The sequence below is a fragment of the Gastrolobium bilobum genome, unplaced genomic scaffold (assembly GCF_033153095.1).
Source record: "Gastrolobium bilobum isolate Gb01-03AN ecotype WA unplaced genomic scaffold, APGP_CSIRO_Gbil_v1 utg11306, whole genome shotgun sequence".
Taxonomy (NCBI): Eukaryota; Viridiplantae; Streptophyta; class Magnoliopsida; order Fabales; family Fabaceae; genus Gastrolobium; species Gastrolobium bilobum.
Window position 1 is genome coordinate 54,196 of NW_026899968.1, and position 9,625 is coordinate 63,820.

Consider the following 9,625-nt stretch of genomic DNA (forward strand, 5'->3'; position numbering starts at 1 on the left):
ACAATCTAACAACCCAGCAATCTATCTTTTACTATGACTTGCTTAACCTCATTACAATGACTTTCAACAGATCAGTAAGATGAAATGCAGAGACCTTCAACACAAAACACCCCCTCACTTGGAACTTCTCAAAAATTGTGAGAATAAACTCTCTTGCACTCTAGTGTCTAAGGGTGTACTCATCACTCAATCTCCACTGCACTCAAACTACTATAAGCTTGCCCATCTTCTCACTTTCCATAGTTACAGTGATTCATAAGCAGAACAAAAGAGGCTTTGGTGGTATGACTTGACTAAGAATAGGATTCTGTATAGAAGAAGGAAAAATGGCTTGGCATGTAGTTGGCTAAAGGTAGGATTTGATGTTGCAGAAGGTTAGATAAATGGATCAGATTCAGATAAGAGGAGGATCACTATTGAATTTATCTATGTACTCCTTAATCCTTCTCATTCTCTTCTTCCTTTTCATTTTCTCTTTTCACCACCTTTTCTACAACTTTTCTTTTTCTTGAACTTCCTTCCTCCTTTTCTTCCAACTTTCAACACTTTGTGTTGTTTTGATTTCCCTTTTTCCTCATTTCCTTTTTCTTTTCCTTTTCCAAACCAAGCACTTTGTGCCTTTACTTCCTCATTTCCCCCTTTTTTTTTATTGCATTCTTCTTTTTCTCCAAATTTCCAACACTTAACACTTAATATTTTTGTTCATTGCAGAAACACCTTTCCTACAGAGCCTTCCTCCTTACCCCTTATCTGAACACATAATCTGAAAATTTAGGATCTGGAATAAGTGCAGGGCTCTTAGTTTTATCACAAAAATTTTGGCTTAAGGCTTCCATGCAATAAGAAAATTTGGTTCAAAAGAAAAATGCCTCAATGAGCTCTACTTTACAAACCATGAACTATTTCAAGTTAGAAACAGGGCAAGTTCTAGAGTTACTCATACAGTGAAGTGCTCTCTGAACAAAAAATTTTCTGTATAGGCTCAATGTCTCACAGTTCAGAGTGCATGCTTGAATTCCTCTATATACATCAACCTGATCTCTCTACTCCTCACATAACATGAGTCATGCAAACATATCATTTAGCACATATGCAGGGATTTCAAATTGCATCAAAAAATGTTTAATCCATCATGTAAAACTTTGATCATCCTATCCTCATAAAATTCACATCATCTCAACTCTAAATCCAACCTTTGTACATATAAAACACTACCTAAAACTATATTCACAAGAATTTTAAAAGAAAGGATTGAGATGTTTCCCTGTTTGTGGCTCATCAACTGTGTGTCATCATCAACTGTGTGATTCCACCATAATCATGTCATTCATTCACACCCCATTCCCAGATTTAAACGTTGCTGTCCCCAGCAACTAATTTAAATCTAAAAAGCAGTTGACAAATTCTGAAACACATTCACATATCAACAAATAGCATCAGTACTATTTAAAAGTGCATCATTCAAACAGAGAATCTCAATGTACTAACAAATATACAAAATGAAAATAATACCACAATCAACTAAAAATATCCAAAATAAAACCATAAAAACAGAAAATGTATAAAAACAAAATGAGAAGTCTAGTCAGTAGACTCTTCATCATCACTAAACACCAAATATGAGCCTGGATCAGCAGTAGGCAAGGGGTTGTACTCAGGATCAACACCCCTGTCCTCATCCATAGCACCAGTATCAGCAGCAGCAGCAGCAGTGGTCTCTGTGGTAGTAGCATCAACACCAGGCTGTCTCTCTGGAGTGGGTGCAGCATGAGAAGATGTAGCACCATCAGCAGGCGCAGCTCCATCCACATGATCAGCATAGTGAGTCCGGGCCATTGCCTCAAAGGCTTCCTCCTCATCAGAATGAGGGTATACAGCAGGCTGGTAATCAATAACATCTAAGCCCTGAGCCTCACATATAGATTTCAACATCGTCACCATATATGTCTGAAATGAGTGCTGGCTGGACTGCATAAACCGGAGACGCCTGCGCAAATGTCTCATTCGGAAGTCAGTGTTCACCGTCCATTGCTCCCCTGACCTTAGCCTCTCTTCGAATTCATCATCACTCTGAGTTGTAGATTTCCTACCAGGAGTCAATCCTGTGACCTCCCCTCCTCCTATCTTCAATTGCTTTGTTATCATTGCGGCATCAATTGTAGGGTGCAATTTAGTTGGTGCCCCATTATCAGTAACATCTACACCAGCTTTCTGACAAAGCAACTGAATCAAGGAACAGTGACCCAAAGCAGCAGAGTCACTGTCAGAGTGAGCCATATCATAAATGCTGTCCTGAAGGAGAATAGGAAGTTCCACCTTCGCCCTTGTCATGATAGTGTGAATCAGGACAGCTCTCTTCAGGATAACCTCTGCCTGGTTGGAAGAGGGCATGACATTTGAGATTACAAAGTGAAACCAGACTCTAGCCTCACCATTTAAATGCCTCAACCAAATCAACTTAGGAGCAACCTTATCCTTGGTTAACTCCCAAGTTTCACCAGGTTTGGCTATAGTCTGCAAAATAGGCTCAGCTGCCCCCATCTTGGTCCAGGTGTCAAAGTTTGGGTCACTCCTCCTTGGTGGAATTTCAATATTCTGCCAGTTTCTCCTGAACTCACAACTGGCATTGTGGATATAGTCACAGAACCTTATCTTCAGCAGCTTTTGGATGGTGTGAGCATCATACTTCACTTTCTTTCCCCTCACCCAGCTAGTGAAAGTCCTCTGGCCTCCTTGATCTCCATTAAATGCATTAGCAAAGAATTCCCTTGCTATGTTAGGACTGCTATCACCCAGTATTCTTCCAAAAGTTGCCCAATCCCTGGTCTTCAGCTGAGACTGAAACTGGGGATATTCATCCTGTTCTAGAACAAATTTTCTTTCTCTAACAAATGGCCTCTTGGAAGTCTTGTCAGTATACCGTTTCTCATGTTCCTCACTTTTCCAAAAGTGAGCATCAAACTGTGGGGTAAGCTCAGCTTCAGTATCTCCTCCTTGATTCACTCGTGCTCGCTTCTTATATCTCTTTTTCCCTTTTGTAGCAGGAGCTGGTTGAGAAGGAGAAGACATTGTGCCTACACAACAAGAGAAAATCAGTCCAAATGTCAAACAATTACATATCATGAATCCAATTCCACAATTCCAGATTTAGAACTCTTGTAGTGGGGAATTTTGATCAAAACATGTATGAATTACAACCCCACAATGCCATAATGTAGACCCTCAATTTTGTATGAAACAGGGCCTGGGCGCTAAAACGGTCGCACTGAGCGTTTTAGCGTCCTGGCCTTAAACGTGTGTAAAAACTGGACGGGCGCTAAAACGGTCACACTGAGCGTTTTAGCGCTAGACCTTAAATGTGTGTAAAAACTGGACGGGCGCTAAAACGGTCACACTGAGCGTTTTAGCGCCAGGCCAATTTTTGGGTCAGGCATTTCCACGAACACCTTGTGTGTGTGTACGCTGGGTTGTTGTTTGAAGACAACTGAGAACCAACACGCGCTGGATTTGTTGTCTCATTCCCAAAATACCAGTCAAAAGCAATAGTTCAGGAGAATAATACCAATAAAACTAAATCAACATGCAATCCTACGAATGATACAGGCAATCAACATGTGAATGCCCTAGAAAATGCCCAATAATTGCATGCTTCAGATATGATAAGTGATGGAGGGAATTGAGATGAGTTACATACCTTGATGTTGATGAGAAAATGTAGAAGAAACTATGAAGAGGGATGATACAAATGTGAGATAAGGAGTGCGTTGTGGAAAACAGAGGCAAAGTATAAGAATGTAAGAGGAAAAGAGAAGAGGAACTCTGTTATATCGAATTAGTGACAGGGCGCTAAAACGTTGGCTTACCAGCGTTTTAGCGTCCTTGTCCAGAGAAAAATGCACACTTTGTGCAGAACAGCGCTAAAACGGTCAGACTTAGCGTTTTAGCGCTGTTGGCCAGAGTGCATGGATTGGTGTTGTCAGTGAACGCTAAAACGCTCATAATGAACGTCTTAGCGCGCACAACCAGAGAGTTTCATAATGATGGAACTCTGGGGACGCTAAAACGGTCATGGTTGACGTTTTAGCGCCCAGCACATAGCAAAAAATTTCTCTTTGATTTTTCAAAAAATTTCCCCCTTTTCTTCTTCATCTTATGGATATGGTATGAACATGGAATTACATACCTAGTACAGTGGGTTGCCTCCCACTCAGCGCTTGTTTAACGTCACGAGCCTGACGGGTATGATCTATTTTACCTCTAATAGAGCAACTGTCAGTAGTTGCCTATCCACAGCACTTCCAACATATAACTTCAATCGTTGACCATTGACTGTAAAACTTCTGTCCGAATCCAAAGAACTGATTTCTACAGCCCCATATGGTTTCATATCTTTTACCACAAACGGTCCAGACCATCTAGACTTTAACTTCCCTGGGAACAGCTTCAACCTGGAATTGAACAGAAGTACTTGATCCCCCACCTTGAAGTCTCTAGGTGTGATCTTCCTATCATGCCATAGCTTTGTCTTTTCCTTATACAAACTGGCACTTTCATAAGCAGACAAACGAAACTCATCCAATTCATCCAGTTGTAATAATCTTTTCTGTCCCGCTGCTTTGGAATCAAAATTCAGATATCTCACAGCCCACAAAGCCTTGTGCTCCAATCCAACTGGCAAATGGCATGCTTTTCCAAACAGCAACTGAAATGGAGACATCCCAATAGGAGTTTTGAAAGCGGTCCTATATGCCCATAAGGTGTCATCAAGTTTCTTGGACCACTGGGTCCTAGCATTCCCAACAGTCTTCTCCAATATTCTCTTCAATTCCCTGTTGGAAATCTCAACCTGACCACAAGTCTGTGGGTGATATGGAGTGCTTATTTTGTGCCTCACTCCATACTTAGCCAAGGCATACTCCACCATCCTATTATCAAAATGAGTGCCCCCATCACTAATGATAGCTCTAGGGACTCCAAATCTTGAAAATATATTCTTTCTCAGAAAAGCAATCACCACCCTGGAATCATTGGTTGGTGTAGCAATAGCCTCAACCCATTTGGAAACATAATCAACTGCCACCAATATATACTTGTTAGAGTAGGAAGAAGGGAAAGGTCCCATAAAATCCATACCCCAAACATCAAAGATCTCCACTTCCTGGATATTGTTCAACGGCATTTCATGTCGCCTAGAAATATTCCCAGTTCTCTGACAGTTGTCACATGCCTCCACAAACTTCTTTGCATCCTTGTATAAAGTGGGCCAGTAGAAGCCACTCATCAAAACTTTTGCTGCAGTTCTCTCACCTGCAAAATGTCCACCATATGCAGAACCATGACAATGCCACAACACATCCTTCTGTTCTTCCTCTGGAATACACCGTCGGATCACACTATCTGAACATCTATAGAAAAGATATGGCTCATCCCAAATATACCTCTTAACATCATGCAGAAATTTCTTCCTCTGTTGCCATGTTAAATCCTTAGGCATCAATCCAGCAGCTTTATTGTTGGCAAAATCAGCAAACCATGGTGGGGTACTGATAGATAAGACTTTATCCCCAACCATCTCTGTTACAGCACATATTGCCAAAACATGTTCATCAGGAAACTCTTCTCTGATCACTACTTCCGGCCCTTCTTGAAGCTCTTTTTCTGTAATCCTGGATAAGTGATCAGCCACCAAATTTTCAACTCCCTTTTTGTCCTTGATTTCTACCTCAAACTCTTGCAACAGTAACAACCAGCGGAGCAATCTGGGTTTAGCATCCTGCTTGCTCAACAAATACTTTAAAGCTGCATGGTCAGTGTAAACAATAACTTTTGATCCTAACAGATATGGCCTGAATTTGTCAAATGCATACACAATAGCCAGTAATTCTTTTTCTGTAGTAGCATAATTCTTTTGTGCATCATTTAAGATCTTACTGGCATAGTAAATGACATGCAACAATTTATTCACTCTTTGGCCCAATACCACTCCTACGGCATAGTCACTGGCATCACACATTAATTCAAATGGTAATGAAAAATCAGGTGCCATCATGATAGGTGCAGTGGTCAACTTTTCTTTTAAAACATGAAATGCATGCAAACATTCATCATCAAACAGGAATTCTTGATCCTTAACTAATAACTTGCATAAGGGCTTAGCAATTTTTGAAAAATCTTTTATGAACCGCCTATAAAATCCTGCATGACCAAGAAAACTCCTCACACCCTTAACATTTACAGGTGGAGGAAGTTTCTCTATCACAGAAATTTTTGCCCTGTCCACCTCAATTCCATTCCTAGACACCTTGTGTCCAAGAACTATACCTTCTGTCACCATAAAGTGACACTTCTCCCAGTTCAAAACCAAATTACAGTCTTGACATCTTTTCAAAACAGAATCTAAATTCCCTAGACATACATCAAAATCAGAACCAAATACAGAAAAATCATCCATAAAAATTTCAATGCATTCTTCTATCATATCAGAAAAAATGGAAAGCATGCACCTTTGAAATGTGGCAGGAGCATTGCATAAACCGAAAGGCATCCTCCGGTATGCGAATATTCCATATGGACATGTAAAAGCAGTCTTCTCCTGATCCTCTGGTGCCACAGCTATCTGATTGTACCCTGAATAACCGTCCAAGAAGCAATAGAAAGCATGTCCTGCCAACCTCTCTAGCATCTGATCCAAGAAAGGAAGTGGAAAATGATCCTTCCTGGTTGCCTTATTCAGCCTCCGGTAATCAATGCACATTCTCCAGCCAGTAATTGTCCTTGTGGGAATCAACTCATTGTTCTCATTTTTCACCACAGTCATCCCCCCTTTCTTGGGCACGGTCTGCACAGGACTCACCCAAGCACTGTCTGAAATTGGGTAAATCATCCCAGCATCAAGCAACTTCACCACCTCCTTCCTCACTACTTCCTTCATAGTGGGGTTAAGTCTCCTCTGTGGTTGCCTTACTGGTTTGACCTCTTCTTCCATCAATATTTTGTGGGTGCAAAAGGAAGGATTAATACCCTTGAGATCTGAAAACTGCCATCCAATAGCCATTTTATTCTTCTTGAGTACCTTAATCAACTTCCCTTCTTCCTCATCAGACAACATTGCATTAATAATTGCTGGATATGTTTGATCATCCCCAAGGAACACATACTTCAAATGTGAAGGTAATTCTTTAAGTTCTACCTTAGGTGCTCCTTTTGGAATGTCATCAATCTTCTTCTCAAGCTCTTCCACTTCTGGCTCTTCTTGGTAATCCTCTGTACCTGTCTCTTCTTCTGATCTTTGTTCCTCAGCTGGGAATTCTTCTTTTTTATTCACTTCGTCCACAACCTCCTGTATCACATCCAATCTAAAACAATCCTCCACATCAACAGGATGCTTGATGGTTTCAAATACATCAATTGTGACTGTTTCCTCATCCACCCTTAGCAACAACTTTCCTTGTTCAACATCTATCAAAGATCTTGCAGTTGCTAAAAAGGGTCTTCCTAACAATAAAGGACTTTCTGTATCCTCTTTCTCCATGTCAAGAATCACAAAATCCACTGGAAAAATAAACTTGTCTACCTTGACCAAGACATCTTCAACCACACCTTCAGGCCTCTTGATAGATCTATCTGCAAGATGTAGAATAAGATTGGTCTCCTTCAAAGTGTTAATTCCCAAAGCTCTACATACTGTCAACGGCATCAAGTTTATACTGGCTCCCAAATCACACAATGTCTTTCCCACCTCCACATCTCCTATAGCAATAGAGATACTGAAGCTTCCTGGATCTTTCATTTTTGTTGGAAGCTTCTTCTGGATTAGGGCACTACACTCTGCTGTTAGGGCCACTGTCTCACCATCAGTTAATTTCCTCTTCTTAGTAAGAAGATCCTTCATGAATTTTGCATAGTGAGGCATATTTTCCAGTGCTTCAGAAAATGGTATGTTAATTTGTAAATTTTTGAATATATCCAAAAATCTTGCATAGTGCTGTTTCTGAATCTCTTTCTTCAACCTCTGAGGGTAGGGAACTTTAGCATAGGGAGATAAACTAACTGGTTGTTCTTTCTTGTCAGCCATCTTCTTCTTTTCCCACTTCATCATCTTTTGTGGGGAAGCATTTTTACCAACTTCTACCTCTCCTTCATTCTTATTGTCCTTCCATTCCTCTTCTTTGTCAACTTCAACTATAACATCTCTAACAACTACTTCATTCTCACTTTTCTCATTTCTCATTTTCTCTCCTTCATCATCAGAGACTACATCTTCAACCACAACCTCTTCTTCATTCTTTTTATTTTCAACCTTCTTTTTCCCTGGTTGAAGTACCAACCCACTTCTTGTCATAATTGCTTTACAGTGCTCCTTAGGATTCACCAGTGTATCACTTGGAAATTTCCCTTGTGGTCTCTCTGATATCTGTCTTGATAATTGACCAATCTGGGTCTCCAAATTTCTGATTGATGCTTCCTGATTTCTGAAAGAAGTTCTGGTCTCCAGCATGAATGCAGTTGTCTCTTCCCTGAATGAAGTAGAACCCTGAATATAATCCTGAGTTGTCTTAGATAACTGAGCAAACGCTTTCTCCCATGCAGCAGGATCACTTGACTGCTCCTTCATATGTGGTGGTGGAGGATGTAATGGTGGATTCAATTGATGGTTGGAACTATAGCTGAATCCTGGGTGTTGATTCTTGTTTTTCCATAGTGGCATATAAACATTCTTTCCCTGATTGTTGTAGTTCCTTTGGTTATTCTGATCATACCACACTCCATTCACCTCTGCTTGTTCTGAGGATCCCCCATAATCACACTCCTCTGTCACATGGCCCTTACCACAGATAGCACATACACTCTTTGTTTCCACAGAAGCTACCTTTTGTGAAGAGAGTTGCTTAATAAGGGTATCTAATTGTTGCTGTTGTTGTCTCTGTGTCTGCATCAGTTGATCGTTCCTTGCCAACAGAGCATCATACCCATCCAACCTGATAATTCCTGTCCTTCTGTCAGCCACTGGAGCATTATCAAATTCTTGAGATGCTAATGACTCAAAGATATCCAAGGCTTCTTGAGGGGTCTTGGTAGTCAATGATCCACCAGCAGTGGCATGCACCAAGGTTCTAGTGTTAGTGGTCATTCCTCGCATGAAGATTGCTGCTTGTTGCCATGCCTCAATTCCATGCTGTGGACATTTCCTCAACAAAGTCTTGAATCTTTCCCAAGCCTCATAAATAGATTCGGACTCTTTCTGCTTAAAGCTTGTAATTTCATCCTTCAACTTGGCCCTCTTGGATGCTGAGAAAAACCTTTGCAATAACTTGGTTTGCAAATCATCCCAAGTTGTTATACTTCCTTGTGGCAATGATTGCAGCCATCTCCTTGCATCATCCGTCAGTGAATGAGTGAATAGTCTCAACAGAATTGCATCTCTTATGACACCGTTTATCTTCACAGTATCACTCAACAATAGGAAGTTTTCTATGTGCAAGTAAGGGTCCTCCGCACTGGTTCCAACAAACTTATCCTTCTGCACCAAATGTATCAAAGCAGGCTTGAATTCAAAGTTGTTGGGCTCCACTGTTGGGCGCACAACACTCCCAATTGGAGGAACCACTGCAGGAGTCATGTACTC

General features: G+C 40.8%; 1 non-coding gene across 1 annotated transcript; it reads left to right on the forward strand.

Moving 5' to 3' along the window:
- The first annotated feature begins 9,167 nt into the window (after nt 1–9,167).
- Nucleotides 9,168–9,274, forward strand: LOC133294436 (small nucleolar RNA R71). Its single transcript, XR_009749210.1, has one exon. It is a non-coding gene; the product is annotated as a small nucleolar RNA R71 (small nucleolar RNA).
- The last annotated feature ends 351 nt before the right edge of the window (nt 9,275–9,625 follow it).